At 37.7% G+C, this 18240-nt stretch overlaps 1 long non-coding RNA gene across 1 annotated transcript in view; it reads right to left on the bottom strand.

The window, feature by feature from the left end:
* Positions 1 to 3345, bottom strand: part of LOC116502295 — a 127546-nt gene extending 124201 nt beyond the window's left edge. The window contains exon 1 of the long non-coding RNA XR_004254555.1: positions 3254 to 3345. This is a non-coding gene — a long non-coding RNA (uncharacterized LOC116502295). The remainder of the gene's footprint in view (positions 1 to 3253) is intronic.
* Positions 3346 to 18240: the final 14895 nt, after the last annotated feature.

The raw sequence follows: 18240 nt of genomic DNA, 5'->3' as shown, positions 1-18240 counted from the left end.
CTTTCACAGCTTGAACTTTCCTTCGTGATTATGAAGAGCAACCAGATCCTTCTCAGATTCTGTTCTGCTAGGCTAAGCACACCAAGCTTTTTAGCCTCTTTGTGAGATAACTCTTCAGTCTTTCAGTGATCTAAACTGTTTTTTTTTTTCCCTTTTACATAGCCCAGCTTCAGTTCTTCTTCTTGAATAAGACACTTACTACATAAGAGGCATTTGCTTTGTCAGTGACCTGTTCCTTGAACAATGGCTCTGACACATTCCCTGCCACTTCCACCACTAACATCCTCCCAATGCACCTGTGCATCAATCAGGCCTGCCTTCCTCATGGTTGAAAGGCATGAGGTTATCATCACCATCTGTGGGTCAATTACTGCATACAGATCTTCCCCTTTTTTCCAAGTGCTAATACCAGAATGATGGCACCTATAATATCCCTTACTATAATATGGTGTCTCAGCCCACGTGTTGTGGGTCAACACCAGCAGGCAGAAAAGCACCACACATTCACTTGCACACACCCTGCCAATTGAATGGGAGAATCAGACAAGTAAAAAGTGAGAAAATTCATGGGTTGAGATAAAAACAGATAAAGCAAAAGCTGTGCACACAGGCAAAGCAAAACAAGGCATTCATTACTTCCCATTGGCAGGAAGGTGTTCAGCCACTTCCAGGAAGGCAAGGCTCATCATGCATCATGGTTTCTTGGGAAGACAAATGTTCTAAATCCAAATATCTCCCTTCCTCCGTATCTTCCCCCAATTTTATTGGGGAGCACAACATCATGAGGTATGGAACATCCCTTTGCTCAATGGGGCCAGCTGTTCTGTGTCCTCTCCCAGGATCTCGTGCACCCTCAGCCTTCTTATGATAAGGCAGCATGAGAAGCAGAAAAGACCTTGTCTCTGTGTAAGCACTGCTCTGCAACAACTAAAACACCAATGTGGTATCAACATTGTTTTGGTCACAAATCTAAAACACAGGACCATAGTAGCTACTATAGAGCAGATGAACTCTATCTCAGCCAAAACCAGTACATCACAATACTCTGATACAGAGAAATAGAGGGAAAATTACTATCTACTATTCACACTGTAATATAAAATATTCAACTCATCATCCCCATGAGTTATTAAAGGAAGTAAAAATGGGCAGCTTTGGATATCAAATTGTTCTCCAATTAGCATTTTCTCTTCTGTTTTTTTTCACATCAGGGACCAACAGGAAGCCAATGAATGGCAGCTAAACAATAAGAGAAATAAAAGTATTTGAAAGTAAAAATCATCAAGTCAATAATAATGCTATTCCTATTATTGAGGGAAAACATAAGTGTTGTACAAATAAGCCTTATGGTTTTGTATGCCAATCCATAAATATGTAGTTCTGCAGACAGAAATCAAAACTATTCGCTGCAACAGATATAATTAGAGAACAAGTCTGGAAATACTTTGTTCCTCCCTCCTTGACAAAATTTTTCAAGTCTGGAAATACTTTGTTCCTCCCTCCTTGACAAAATTTTTCTCCTCATTTCTCATCATTTCTCCAATCATAAGCGATTCTTATCACATCAGAGAACTTTCAAAGGGGCAAACACAAATCCTTGGAGTTACAACAATGAAATACGCAAAAAGGAGAAGAATGGAAGATGACTTCACAATGTTGATCAGACTAATTCTTTCTGAACCTAAAAGCAGGAGTGGAAATAATTCAAGGTGTAATTATCAAGTTAGAAATTGATGTACACCTCTCTTAGTAACTTGGGAAAAGAGGGAGAAGGGAAGTAAAAATCAAAGGATACCCAAGAGGCTACCTAATACATAAGAACAGCATGCATTTAAATACGAAATGGATCAACTTCCTTTTCATGCAAAATTGGAAAATGTCTCCTGAATATCTTTAAAATGGAAAAAACAAACAAACAAACAAACAAAAAAAAAACTAACAGCACACCACTAATATTCACCAGTGAACACTAGACTTTCAGGAGAAAAATCATACCTAATATATGCAAACAATCTATTCACACACATGCCTTGCTCTAGGGCTCACTAAAGCTGCTACTGGGATCCTCCATATCAACTTGGAAGGATTTTGGATTAGTCGTAGTATGTATGCAAGGAAAGGCAGACTTGCAAAAAATATCAACAGTTGAAGCATATGCATCTTTCCAAGAATGTTAGCTAAGAAGGGGATTCAGATACTAAAGACGCAGGAAATTCAATACTGAGGTCATTGTTTTTCAAAAGACACTTAAGACATTTATCCGCTTTTCTGGTAAAAGTTTGAAAATATCTGCAACAAAACAATCATCTCACCACTAGCCAAAGGCATGAGTGAAGTTCTGGAGAATTACTTGTATTTTCTTCCCTCTAATACCATTTATCAGATTGGTAAATCTCACTACTACAAGGCAGATCCACAGGGTGTCCTCTAAACATAGATAGAAAGGATGAAAGCTCCACAACATGTAGGAAGGTTAGTGGCCTCCTCTCACATTTTGGGCTATTCCATGGACTGAGCTCTTGATATCTAAAAAGAGCTTAACAGCCCTTTAAGTGTTTATGTTGCATCTTTTTCCATTTTTCCATTTCAACTAAAAAGTCTCTATAGCAACAGTTTTGCATCCTGATGTATCTGAAAGATGGGGACAAAAGTGATGCAGTTTATTTCAAGAGATGCTTTCATTTCCCAAAGTCACTTCTTAAACAGCATGCATGCAAGGTATGTATATATTTTGTACGTACTAAAACACTCAGAACTCACACAGATTCCAGTGACATCCCCCCATATGCTATGGCTAAATGCCTTATCTGAGATTCGTGATAGGATCTGACTCAGCAAGTGCTGCTCTCCCACCCTCTGGAAAGTTGATCCCCAGATTTTGGTCTCAAAAAAATCCAAATGAATCACCGCATTCACCCTTCAAACTGCACTTTACACATGAAAATGCTGGAAACATGCTCAAGCTTTTAGTCCGTGGTTTCTCAGAATAAATAAATAAATAGCATAAATAACATAAATAAATAACAATTCCATGTGGTGGCCTTGCATGAATGTCTTTACCTTTCATTGCCCACAATAAGAAATGAAGACAGCAAACAACAACTTTGAAGTGCATATACAGTTACAATAACTGTTATTGAAAGTATTTAATTCAAAAGTATTTTCTATCTAGTTTACAATGAAAAATATTCAGATGAAAAGATTTCTCCATTATGAAAATGTTGTTCCCCAAAAGCTGCCACTTTGCCCTTACCTTGACAATGTTTACTTTTCAGCTGCGGTTCTGAAAATTAGCAAGTGCATGCCTTTTGCCTTTCGGGCTAATTTAATTAAAAGCAGTACTAGATCATATTATACCTCCTTAAAATACTGTTGTAAGAAACAGCCTGGGGAACCACTCCCCAGCTGCTTTAGAACAATGCATAATTCTGTTTAACTTCCCAAGCAGTGAACAATGCTGGTTTATCATAACTACTTGGAAGGTTGCCATGCCACAACTTAACACTTTACTTTGTTAATGTAATTTCTTACCTCTAAAACTCAGATGATGGATACCCAATGGACTGGGGAGAATAGTTGGTGTGATTCTGACACCTTTGAGAAAACTAAGCTTCTCTGTTTTCTTGTCATTCATTGAACATAGTAAAACCCAGGAAATACATACAAATTCTAATAATTGTGCAGTGCATTTGGTTGTAAGCATCTATAATAATATAGCTTCAAAATAGTTAAAATAGTTACTGGGAAGGTGCTGTGAGCAGTATGTGAAAGTATGGTGTGTGCAGCTAAAACTCTATGTATTGTGGGCCTACAAGTGTATATGTAATCTCACACACACACAAAAAAAGATACTATTTTGTTGAATTCAACATTTATAATCACATACTTCAGAATAGTTCAGAGCTTCAAAATTGCATGTAGAATTTATCTACAAAAGTAACTTATAATGAGTATAAACTTCAGGATGAATAAGTATAGGTCTAACTAGCAATAAAATACATAACTCATGATATTTATTTCATGAAAATGCAGTGCATGTCGTAACAGTCACCTTTTATTTTTCTTTTTTTGACAGCACTGTTAATACTAAATTCATGGTGAGGAAACTGCACCTGATTTCTCTGGGGTGGTGATCGTAGGGATTGTCTCAGCAACGTCAAGACTGATTTCCACTGCCAGACAGAAAAGCATGGCTAGATAGGCTGGCCAGCAATACATCTGACCCACAGGTTAAGAAGCTTTTACCTCAACACAAGCAGAAAAGAATAAGTTCACTAGGTATCCAGATGTTAGAGGAGTGGGGAAAGGTGCTCAGCATACTTCCTTGCCTCTCTTAAGAAACAAGGATTCTCAGACTAAGAGAAACAATACTAAAATAGGTGAAAGATTTCTTTGGCAGAATAGAACATCCACAGTTTAAAGAATTTTTTTATTTTTACAAATTCATTTTGGTACCTGAATACCAGAAGTGTTTCCCTTCCTCCTCCCCCCCCCAAAAAAAAATAATCCTAATTTTACAATAGTATAATTGATCATTGTTGACAATGTAATACTGTGGATTTAGAGAAACACAAAAATGAAGTGAGTTTCTTGTTTTTTCCTTTGTTCTCTTATGTAGTCATTTATCTATATAAGTGACCAAATATTAAAGGAGAATCAGATTCAGGTACTTCTGTCCATTTAAACTAATTAAAAAAAAAATAAAACAGAAATAACCCAAAGATAATGAGCACCATTGTATTTGATGAAAATTCTTTTGCCATCTACAAACAATGACCACAAATTCCTGTGATCTCCACTAACCTTTACTCAGAAACAAAAATCCTACTGAAACCAATCAGAGCTCTGTCTAATAAAAGACAGAAAGCTCTTTCTCCAGAACACACACAAAATAAAGTTTCATAACCCTACACTTATGATAAGGTCATCCCATAAACATTTATAGAATAACCATTTTATTATTTTCTGTAATAGTATTGCAGAAAATATTTACATAAATGGAGACATGAATCAGAATTACTCTCAGGTTGACTTTAATATTCTGGAATCAATATTTTAGCTTAGAAATTAATTAAGTTAAATTAATTTAATTAATTAATCCAAACAGATTTAGTTTATAATTGAGAAGAACCAAAAGAAGGGAACCATTAGCAGGTGAGGCTTGCCTGCTCTTCAGACTTCCTATCATCTTTTTCTGTGTTTTTAAATTACTAGAGCGCTTGTCATGACAGCAACTCTCCAGTCTTCCTGTATTGCTACTGGGATACACTTAATAGTTGCCAAAAAGATTAAATTACAAGTTTTTTTTTTTTTTTTTTTCACCACAGTGATTTCTTCAGTAATTTCCTTAATCACAGTTTGTGTACTTGTTTAAAAATGGAAGAGTTACACCATCAACAAGAATCCAATCTCGTAAGAGGTGCTGCAAAATGTAATTAACATCTAAAATTATTCAGTGATTCTCAGGTTGACAGAGTCCGAGTACAGTGTGACTGTGGACTGTTGCACAGGTATAAAAAGAAAACTCCTTGTGTAGCACAACTGATAAATTAATCTGAGAAAGGTGCAGAGATGTTGCCCGGAATCCATTCTAGGGCCCAGCTATAGCAATTAAGACCTTTGTATGTTCATGTGTATGCACTCAAGCACCAAGCTATATACTGCAGTTACCCTTATTTATCCCAAGTATTTTTCTTTTACTAAGCAGCTTCCAGCAATCGGATGGATTAATGATATGTTGCTTCATAACAAGAAGTCAAGTGTTCCTTCTCATGAAAAGATAAAATAAAATAAAGCACTTCACTAACAAGATTCTTTAAAAGGGAAAGCAGCCCAATTCAAACCACGATCCAGCCCAGCGCACCTGCCGCACAGCCTGCCTTCCAGCTCCAGCTGTGGGTGATGAGGAGGGATAAAGAGCTGGATGCAATCCAGCAGTGCTTGCCCACACACAATGCTCTATCCTTTGGAGATCATGACAGGATGCAGAACAAATCCCCACAAAAGACTTTATGCAATTTCCATGTTTACTTTTATTTCCTAAATCACAATAGAAGGTCTTGCTGTCAAGAACATGTAAAATTAATAAATGTGTTTTTCAGACCTTCTGATGTTGCTGTTTCTCACCTCCTCTCTTATCCTCCAACACAATCTGCTAGAAGCAGTAAAAGCACAAACTGCAGAAATACTAAGCTAAAGATCTGAGCCTGCTAAATGATAAGAATCCTCAAGCCAAATCACTGAACCCTGGGGATGCTCAACTGCTCACTCAAACCTTCAGCAGCTCCCAGACTCAGCCTCCAAAATATCATCAGTTGCTAGCCTCTTTTAGCCAACCTACCAGGATGCTGTATTTTAACATCTGTAGGGCATTATTGTTGCATCATTAACAACTGCCCTTCCCACACAAACCTTTACCACAATCATCACTGGTGACAGGAAAAATCACTGGAAATGGCTTCAGAAAGCTATGGTAGACAAAAAAAAAAAAAAAAAAAAAGTGGCACAGATGTTTTCCTTTTTTTTTTTTTTCCCCTAAAGCAACACATGCAAATTCACTACAGTGCCTACTATTTGTGTTTCCTTTCTGTTTGTCTTGTAATATTGCTATTTGCACTGTTTCTGTCAGAGGCTGCAGTACAGGCAACTGAATGTCATGAACCTATTGAAACTGCAGAAGCTTTGATTTCTCTGAGCCTGGATTTATGTACCTTGCCTCCTCTTTGTATTTTGTTATCCTACTGATTTCAGTTCTGAGCTGATGCATTTTGAGATGCTATGGCATGCTTTGTACTGCCAACGCGAATAAAGCAGCACTAAGTGGCAGGTAGGGTAACAAACATCCATCCAATGCCACGAGTACTGGTTATTTTTCCATGCTCTGTTTCTCACTAGAGACCTCTCTGATGGTTTTAGCAAGCAGTCAGGCTGAAATCTTCGACTATGCCAAGTCTTTAGTCTTAGAAATGACAAATCAGCAAGTCCAAAGCAAAAAAGTTTGAAGAGAGGGTAAGGGATCTTCTTAAGCCCACCAGATTCATCTGCCTTGGATCATCTCAGTAGATAAAAGGTGCACTATTTTCAGGGCCAGGCTTTTGAAGTTCTCCTAAAGGGCATCATCATTGCTGCTTCATGCTTTAAGGACAGAGTCTGGGCTTCTTAATCACAAATCCAATACTTGAAGTATCCCTCTTAAATCACTTGCAGAGCAATAGAAAATGCTTTGTGAACACTGCATGCAATAAGGTATTGAGACCTTTTTACAAGGCAAGATGAAGAACTGACAGCTCATTTCCAGCCCAACTTGCTACCTAACGTTTGAGCTGAGCAGTCACATCTTCAGATGTCACACGAGGAAGAAAGGCATTTGGTGTACATGAAGGGAGAAGCTGGTCCCACCAGCAGGCACGGTACAACAGGTGGGACAAGGGGACAAATAAAGCAGTCAGCTGGGAAGCGAAGGCAAACTGGCGTGAAAGGCAGGGGTGGGAGAAGCTCTGGGGAAGAAAGGAAGAAGCAGGCTGCAGCTGCTCTAAGTGAAAAGTCTGTGGGCACCTCATACCCCCATGAAAATAATATTCAGGAGGAATGACTGAAATAAGCATCCAATGCACAAGCATTTCACACACAGCTAGGACTTCAGGCCCAGCTTCATTTAAATTATTATTTTCCTTTCAGCCCACACATTTGTGTGCTGTTGCTGAAGATTTCTTCTCCATTACATCATAGCAGGCCTCAGCCTAAATAATACAAGGACTGCACCCACGACCTTTAAAGCTGGGTTGTCAGGCAGGCAGGGCCGCAGGAATGCAAAGCAGCACTGAAGCCCAAGCAGCAGGGTACAATAGCCCCATTATCCCATTTGCTCATCTGACACGGGGTAAAATCCCCTACATGATGTCAAGACTTTCCAAATGTCAGGTCTTCCTGACTCTGGGCACTTGTGCCTGGAAGCTCCTAAAAGAGCAGTGGGGTTTGAGCTGCAAAGTGCAATTTCACACTTTTTAATGGTGGACAAGAAAAACGTGCCTAGGAAAATAGATTTTTGTAGCAATCTGTGAGATCTGTTTGGTAAATAGTTTAGGAATGATGGAATTGTTGCAAACAGTTGACATGAACCTGCCCTTTGGGTTGAAAGCTATTTTATTTATTTATTTACTAGCTACTGTGGAGGAGACAAAGCAGAGTGAATGCAGTGGTACTGAGGAGTATTTATTAACAAATCACTTCTAAAGTTGAGGGCAAATAGCCAATGAAATCTGGCTTGTGAATTTAATGTTTTTGTCAGCATATGGTACCACTCAGGGGACATGAAGGAGGCAATCTTGTAATACATGTGTGTGTGACTGGCAATGAAGCCGTAATGAGAAGACTGAAGAAAAAATAGATGTTTCTTGTAAATACATTTGAGCAGGGTAAATGAAGCAACACAAAGTGTTCAATATGTCCGTTAGTAATAATAATACTCCTTGTGAGCTTTTGATCTGCACCTTACTGGATAAATGTTTTGAATTACCTGTAGCAAAAATGGGAATACACAAACAAGAAAGCAAATGCATGAATAGAATTTCTTGTTGTTGAAGATGCTCCAACAGTTTCATCACAATCTTGTACCTGGGTTGTTTAAAGCACTCGCACGGGAGACAGGTTTCAGGTGGAATTGTTTGTAAAGTCACTCATGCAAAATTATTAGCCATAATTCAAGCTTTTTGAAAAATCACCTAAAATAAAATTGATATGGATGGACTCAGCCCATGTCTATGTTCCAGAACTCCCACAGACTTCACAGGGTGCCTGCCCCCAATCTGTTCTATCTGCTTTTGCTCTCCAATCAAACTCCACTATTTTAACAACTTAACTGAGAACCATACACACATCATGAGCTGCAAACGGAGAACAGGTGGAAAAAAAATAATCCCATGTTAACTTGGAAATGTTCCTAGGGTTCCCAGTCTACTCTTGGAAATTTTTCATTGACTATGTCACAGTTCCTTCAAGCTCAATGCTGTGAACATGGGGAAAGAACTAGGTGTAATAGGAATTTTCATTTTTGCGCTGATTTCCTAAGAGAATATAACACCTCAAAAGTAAGAAGATCTTTGTACTAGGGAGTTTACCTTTGCACTAACATTCTTGCAGACAAGTCCTTGATCCTTCATTTAACATCCACCACAGGCTACCTGCACCTACACTGGTTTGGCAGAGTATAGTGCTGTCATGACTGCAGCAGTGTGCCTGCCTGGGCTAGATATTTGCAGAAGTGATCAGGGATTATTCCTGTTCTTCTGATAAACCTTGTACTGTTGGATGAACCATCCAAAAATGTCACATCTTAACCCATGACGCATGCAGCTAAAATGATACAACTATCTCCTGCAGTCACATTTTTCTTTGCTCCTTATATCTGTTGTGAATTCACATGGAACAGGAATGGATTCTTTTTTTTTTCTTTTTTTCCTTTAAATAAGGAATAGAACTCATAACACACTTGAGAGAAAAATTACAACAATATGAAGTCAAACAACACAAGTACTTCATGGTCTGATACTTTTCAATCTTGAACCAAAGTTGAAAAGGTAAAGGGAAGGAAAGCTAGGACCAATGATTCTTCCATGTGACCTGTTACCTCATTTTTTAGTTATTTACCTCCCAAAACCAGCTACAGCATCTGACCAGAAATTTATGCCAAATAAAGTAGCAGAGCCAGAAGTCAAATCTCATTAATTATTGTTTAGAAAAAACTTCTATTGTAAACCTGTTTTCACATACTCGGAACATTCTGAATAACTAAAGAAAGAAAAGGAAGAATAAAGCCATCCTTGGGCAGAATTTCTTTAAATAGTCCTGTGCCCAACAGGGACTTCTCTTAAGAATTCACTTTAGCACTTTTAGGCATTCCAAGTAAGTCTTACAAGTCATATGTACAGAGTTATTTATATTTTATTATTTTGTTCTCTTTAATGAAATTCAGAAATAAATCCAGACTCTGATGTGACTACCAGTGACCTTTAGCTTATGGTTCCTTCTCTTTGTCCTTACTCAGTCTATTCGTCTATCAAATGTTGCTACATTTGATGATCAAATATTTGAGTAGGATCACTATCCATTATTTTGCAGCTTTGTGGCTGACATTCACTTAAAAAAATACAGGGCTGAAGAGAGAAAGATAATCTTCCCCCCCTTCCCCACCCCCAACCTCCCAGCAAATAGACATTAATCTAGTTTGAAGATCTCATTATTTAAGCCACGATCTACTTTTAGTTCCAGGCACATACACACAAAATTTTCTCAACAACATCTGATGATTTTTGTAGAATGCCCACCAAGATGGCATGAGTATCCTAAAAAATCATTCATTATTCTCAAGTATGCACTGAGATTCATCATCTGTCTGCAACATTACCTGTGCACAATTTATTGTACAAAGCTAAGATTTGAATTTCCAATTACTTTTACTAAGCACAGGTCATAGAGTATGCTTCAGTTTCTTGTTTGGCCAAGTACAACATGTGAAAGAACTGTTTTGAGCAAACTCTAATGACAGGAGGCCTCTTCCAGTGGTCACTATGCAATACAGATGTGATACTACTGTGAAGAAAATTCCTGTTCAGTAGATAGCATACATACCACACACACACAAAATAGAGACACCAACACAAAAAAAAAAAAAAAAAAAAAAAAAAAAGAATTTGCTTAAAAATCACAGTAAACACTAACAGACTGTCGGTTTTGTGTGTAATGACCCAGCTGTCATTATTACCATGGTTGCAAATTCTGCTTGCCTGCTGGGCTGCAGAATGATGTTGTATCGGTTGGATATCAAGAGCCTGATACTGCTGTTAATCAGTGTGGCTAGGAGCATGCTGAATACAGCAGAGGGTGGCTACCCCATCCAGCTGGACTCTAACTCATCCCAGAGCAGAGCTGCAAACATCATCCCAGAGCAAACTCATCCCAGAGCAGAGCTGCTGAAGGAGGAGAAGCATCTTTCTTCAGGAAGACACACACATTGTGAGGGTTTGGGGTCTCCGCAAGTCCCAACACACAGACCTTCCCCCTCACTGGGAATCCACATCTGAAACCACTGTGTGAGTAGCTCAAGTAGTGGTGGGAGGGGCAAGCTGAGCACCCAGATCTTAACACCCACTATGCTGCTGCTCACAGGTCTCCTTCTTCCTAAAAGATCTGTAGCCTGCATGCTTATTCTGGAGGAACGCAATGGCAGCACTAGTCTAACAAGTGTTGCCAGTGTGAAAACCTGTTGTGACCAAGCATTCAGGACAAACAATAACATCCCTGCCTCGTCCTCTTCTCTTCCTTTTTTTTTTTTTTTTTTTTTTTTTTTTTTTTCTCCCCGTTTCAACGAAGAATTTTCCTTTTAATGTAATTGAAACTTGCAGATGGGGTTAGGCTGAAGGTCTTTCACTACAGCAGCAGCCTTACATTTCAAACAAATATATTAAAAAACTAAATAAATAACATCTCTAGTCCCTGGGAAAACTCATTAAAAATAAAAATAAAGTTATTTGTGTACTGCATACCAGCCTGATAGGATAGTGAGCAAAACTGCCTTGTTTGTAGTCATAGTGAAAACACTCCACAAATAAGTGCAACATAGACAACTGTACTCCCACTCCATCCACTTACACAATACTGCTCTAAGAAAAAGAACATCTTTTGATATTATAGCCTTTTAAAGAATTAGCTTCTGTTAATTAACATTAATAATGGTTGGCCAGAGCTACCTTTAATATCAGTGGGCCAGGATTCCACTGTTTTTGACATTTCCTGTTCAAAAAATTAATAGAGTTCTTAGAAAGAATCTTTGAAGTCCTGCATGTTCAATACCTGCTGACAGGAGATTTTAAATTCCCACTGGCAAAACTATGAACCTTAAGTGCTTGCTTGTCCATCCAATTAGCAGGAGGGGAAGGAAAAAAAAAAAAAAAAAAAAAGGAATGAAGGAAAGAATGCTGAGTTCTGAACAATCACAACCTAATAACCCTACTTGATGCTGCAATATTTGTAATCAGTCTATACAGTGAAAACAAAAAGTATTTTTCATTAAACACATTTGAATAATAGATAAATTTGAGGAAATTGTAATCTGTTTTGCTGAGCAAAATAGCAGGCTAAATTAATTGAATAAATTATTCATTGTAAATTATGGGCTCAAGTCTGCTACTGTCTCCATATATATACATTCATTTTCTGGCATCTCTGCTGAGCTTGCTAACGAGGATACCAATTAGTAACAATGGTGCTGGTAGTTTTATTTTAGATTTACTTATCTTTGCATTTCCTGGTTTTGTCTTGTACCAAAAGCTGGTATAATAAAAGAATACAGATTCTTCCTTTTCAACCAGAACCTGAAAACAATGGAAGTCTAAAAAAATAATAGCAAATAAATAACTTGTCTGGGCTTTACATCTTGATCCCTCAGTCACAAATTTAAATTCATTTCAGCAAGTGCCTGGGCTTTGGTATAGGTATTTGGAATAAGTCTTCCAATGTTCAGAGTTTTTGCTTATCTCTAGTTATGAAGCAGCAAAATAGATATCTGCCTCCAGTAACAAATAGATCTCCAGCTCAGGGTATGTATAATAAAGTGCATTCTGTAACAAGTACTTATACTTGCACAGTGACTTGGAAAGATACATGCTGCGCACCTGACTCCGACAAATCAAATGCAGTCAGTCAGTGAAAAATCCAGGTGAGGTTTCACAAGAGACCCAGTGGTCTGAGGACTTGAGCTGCTTGACAGACAGCACAAAGAGTTCAGGAAAGACCTGAACTTTTTTTTTTTTTTTTTTTTTTTTTTTAATTGAAATCAAGTCTTTTAAAAGTTTGAGAAAACATTGGACTAAAGAACTGAAGGGTGGAATAATTTGACCCAATTTCACATATCTACAAGTACAGGCATCTGTCAGAGACTGTCATCCATTGCTGTTTTTATAACAGGGCTTTCATTGCATACTTCCTCCTACTTTAGGAGCTTGCTTAGGTTAAGACGAATTGCTGGACTTTCTCCCCGTGGACTCCAAAGTAAAGGTGGGGTGAGTAACTAAGACGAGGTCGACCACAGAGTAGATATCTGGCTGACTGGAGCCCCTTATGCCATAGAAGCAAGTTAGAGATGGATGAGGAACGTGGTACATGGTAGTGTCTGTGAACAGACACTAATTAATACTATGTGTTTTCCACTTATGGAGAGTGCTGCCCACAGTATTCAGGAAAGTAACAAAATGCAAAATGAACAGGTAAGATACTTAATGTCTCGCTACATACTGCCTTCCTCTAAATTTTAAGTTTATCAACAACCACAAACTAGAACGTAAAAGCACTAAAGTACAGAAAAAGATGACACGCTGTTTTCAAGCTTACAGCCTTTGTACAGGCTTTTGTGCCTGTTTCACCTCCCTTGTACAGTTAAGATAATCAGAGCATAAAGGTTTGTGTCTTCAATAACAAGTGAAATCATCCTACTACACCTAGTCAGTGAGGTAAAAATAACAGGCACCACATCAAGGGTAAAACTGGAAACTCCCAAGCTTTATACAGCTACGTCTCCAGCTAGAATTCACGGACTTGCTTTATTACACACACATATCCTATGTATGTAAGCTGGCAGGTCCCCACTACCTTTATTGATTGCTGTTTTTATACTGACTGGGAAAGGTATATGTTATAATATTCCTGTTCCAAAAATGAAACTGTGTCCTTTTCTTTGGAAAAGGCATATAAAGACAGCTTCTGTTAAGTGATTTCAAAAAGCTAGTGAAAAAAAAAATGTGGATTTACAATCACTCTTCCAAATCCCTCTCAACAATTTCATTTAATTTATTTGAAAAAAATAATAATTCAAATGTCAATTTGCAGTTACCATTTTCATGGCATTCTTAGGATGCTTTGTTTTTATTTATATATTTATTTATTTATTTTAATTAGTTGACTTTATTTGCTCAGCTAATTGTTGACTGTTGTCTGTGCACTTTTTTGCTTTCTCTTCATATCTTTTCATCTCACCCTCAGCGTGTATTTGATCTTATATGGAGCAGTCATGAACAAGCAGCCAGCTACTACAAAGGCTGATAGATCTTTTAATGCTAAGACTAGGAACAGATCTCTTGCCATGTGATGCAAGGTTTTGAGATTACTAAATTCAGCATAAACTGGCAGGATATAGCATTGCAGACACTACCTAGCCAAATAATTACCTTCTTTTTAACCACTACAGTTAATCCAGGTAATGCATTGAGCATGAATATATGGCTGCCTTCATTTGCTCTCTTTCACAACCTCTCACTTCCATGCTATATATCTCTTCTCAGTCAGCTAGCACAGCATCTCTGGAAAACTCAGAACTTCTGAAGGACAATGAAACTTTTTGTTAAGGAATAATTTAGGAACAAAGAAGCACTATAAAACCAAAACAAAGCTTCCTAAAAATGATATTGTTGATTGTCAAAACAGACATACAAGGAATTATTTTCATTTGGCTCCTAGTCCTTTGACTTTTATCAAGGTTGGTCTAGAAATCCCTCATTGACTCTCTCTTTAGATACACAAGGACTCAAAGATACGTTAGCAATGTGCATTCTGTTCGTTCTCAGGTAGCTGTCAGCATAACCTGAGGGTTCACCTGGTAACACTAGTTTTGAAAGAAAAATCGTGATGTTACACTGTAGAGTAAGGCTGAAGATTTGGATGTGGCCAATGCTGGCATGGCTGTCTTCTTGCGAAGGTCACTTCTCTGACATCCTGGGCTCAGCTTTTTCCAGGAATTGTCCATCAAGTCATGCTGTCTATCACAATATTCTTCTAGGATTAATTGCTATATACTTTTCTGCATAACCCTGGGGAATTGCCCTGACAGAGGACTGTTTGAAGGGGAATGGCAGGAAAAATGATCTCAGAGTTTCTTTCTGTCAACTGCTCTGCACAGATGAACACACTCGTCAGAGGTGTTGACTGGGATGGCAACAGGCTATCCCAAGAACCTGCAGAGGCAGAAGGAGATGGCTTTATTTTCCATATTGCACAACCTGTGATTTGCTATTCAGTTGGGTTTCTCTTACTAACAAATTATAGAGACCCAGTACTACTCAATAAAGGGTGAATACCAAGTTGTATTTATTCCTGCTTACAGAGTTCTTAGTTCTTTGCTGTTTGCCCTGACCCCCGGTAACAGCAGAGTTGATGTAGACATGTTCTATACCACTGTAGGCAAGTTGTTATGAGCCAAAAGAAAGACAATTCTTTCCTACATTGGTGTTTATTTTCAGTATAATTAATCCCAATGGTCCAAATGGTATGGGAGTGGACACTGTTGCTTCTTGTTAAACATACCAGCTATCCTTGCTGAAACAGCATGGTTGCCTTTTATTTTGCAATCCCATAATTTGAGAAGATGACATTCTGCATACGTTGTGCTTCATCATTCATCCCTACAAATCTTTTTCTCAAAAGTATTAAACATCATGCTTTTCGCTATATGAACAATAATAAATAGCACAAAGCCAAAGGATTGAGACTCTGATTATCTGATGCAAAATAAACAAACTTGCTTTGTCCACTTTTAATTATTCTTTCAGATATTTAAAAATTACTCTTCTTTTCATACATCTGACTCATATAAGCTAAAGTCCCTAGCAAGTAACTAGCATGAACTAATGAAGTAATATATAAATATTTAGCCAATTATAACTACGAAGGAGGGGGAGAGGGAGAAAGAAAGAGAGGACAGTAATTTAAGTGACAATGAAATCTATGAAGGACTTGAAGTACAACGAGGAGGACAACAATGCTTACAAATCAATGACTAAGCGGAACTCTGCATTTACAAGTTTTTTCCCCCTTTTCGTAATGAAAAAGATGAAAACATAGCTGATTTTCCCACTGAAATAGGAAAGTGACAGGCCTCTAATTCTGACAAACAGTGAGAAAATGTGTTTTGTTTTTTTTTTTTTTAAACCCGAAATACTAATTTAGCCCACAAGTATTAAAAGTGCTAAAAACACTGCCTTTTATTGAATTTGAGATGAAAGATGATTTTTCAAAATGTAATTTTGGTAGAAGGTACCTTATTAACTTCAGCTAAAAATTTTAACTTGCAGGAGCTTGTGTGAACTACAGAGTTGCTGGATCAGTTCAATGTTATGCTTGATGCAGGCGGCCAAATGAAAGTAACAAATATGGTCCAATCTGAGTGGTTAAAAGCATTCTACAAAATCTACTCTCCCATTAAGAACATGAAATAATTGTGTCCCATTATAGCAAGGAAGAAGAAATTGAACTATTGTCAACAGGAGGCACTCAGTACCTTCGGAAAGGAAAGCACTTTAATTCTGGTGCTTAAGAACGTATTTGTGAGCCTAAACTGGGTTTCAATTATCTGTCCAGGATGTATGAAAACACAAACAAGGCTTCTAACACTGCCCATATAGAGTTTACAGTCTCTGACCTGTGAAGGTCTCCATAAATTGCATTTACCTGTTGCTTCTGAGTTGCAATTGATTGGCTTTTTTTTGGGGAGGTGTATGAAGCATTATTGTCCTTTGCTGACCTGTTGCATTGAAGATTTCTGTCTTGAAAATAATTTATGTTTCTTTTGTGTCCATTCACCAGAGTACATGAGAGCAAGAAGCAGTTTGTAAAACACGACCTGACGCTACTGGAAACTGCACAGTACACTAAATCCTACCATTTCGACCCCCAAGACCTGATTCAAAAAGGTATTTATGCACCTTTACTCACAGTAGTTGCACTGAATTCAGTGTAAGTGTTTAAACATTAATTCCATAGATATTGAAAACTGCTAGGAGCAGCTAAGCTGTGATTTCCATCACACAAGAAAGCCTACTATAAGAAGACTGCACATGAGATTATCACAGCCCACTTCAACACAACTACAGCTGCTCTGGTGTTTCACACAGAAAGAAACTCCCACTGCAGGGAACCAGCATACCAAGCCACATTACCACCTCAGAGTATATACCTGATAATAACCCTAGACAAGCCTTGCCTACACAATCCTTTACATTGTTTCAATCAGCAGCAGACAGAAAAGAATATTTGTTCCAGCAATAATAAAATGAAACAAAAACAAATTTGACAATATAAACTTGGCCTTTATTTTTTTTTTTTTTACGTTTATTTAGCTCCTGCTAACATCTCTTAAAAAAAAAAAATGTAAAAAAAAAAAAAAAAAAAGTAAAAATTTTAAGCAAAATCATCTACATTCCCTTCATTTCCTTGGTTAGAAAATACTTTAATTTTAGGATGCACACATATAATGCTTTGGTCAGTACAAAACCACCAGAAAAATAAAATCAGTACCACTGGTGATCTAACCATCACTGCTTTCTTCAGTTACACTCTACAGGCATCTGTACAGATTTTCAAAAGTATCACAGCATTCACAAAATGCCATGCTGAACATGGGTGGGCAGAAAAAGAGGTTCTAGAAGGATTCATTGCCAAGCAAACCTCTCCCTAAATCATGCCCACTGCATTCTCTAACACTGTATGTACATTAGTATAACAATTTGAGATATAACTCTAAGGCTTTGAACCAATTGCTACTGTCTTGCAAACTGCAAAAATCTTTCCCCCTTTTGGATCAAAAAGCTAGGTCATCAGCCATGCAGGTAACCTGGGACCAAATTTGAGATACAGGTTAGAAATAGTACATATGGCCAAAACTTGAAGAGTCAGACATTGTTCTCATTTTCATCTCTCAAAGTTATGGCACAAATTCTGGTGGAGAAAAAAATATATATATATATATTAAACAAACCATAGTTAGAAATAAGGGAGGACAAGATGCCAAGGAAGGTGGAGATAATAACATACATTCCTAATAATTTTGTTGGAAAGCATGACCAGTCCAATTAATATTCAGGCAAATGAAAGACTCAGGTTGATATTCAGAAATTCAGGGTGTAAACGTGGATTCTTTCTTTTGGAAAAGGAGACAGGTAGACACATGAGGAAACTTCTTGCAAGACCTCAGAAAGGAAGGTTTTTTCCCCCCTCCAACCATTATGGACTCTCTCCCTACTATCAGAGTAAATGTTCCTGTTTCTGCTATTTATAAGCCTAGTCGTTCCTAGTGTGGTTTTAGCACAAGTTTCCTTGACAAATGCAGACAGTGAATTATTCTGAGAAGGGTGTTAGCAGAACCATTCAAGTGTGGCAAATGTATTAAATAAAAGCTTTATTGAAATAAATACATGAGAT

This window comes from Aythya fuligula, chromosome 1 (assembly GCF_009819795.1).
Source record: "Aythya fuligula isolate bAytFul2 chromosome 1, bAytFul2.pri, whole genome shotgun sequence".
NCBI lineage: Eukaryota > Metazoa > Chordata > Aves > Anseriformes > Anatidae > Aythya > Aythya fuligula.
Note: the sequence above shows the minus strand (reverse complement) of the source record. Positions and strands in the feature narration are given on the sequence as shown.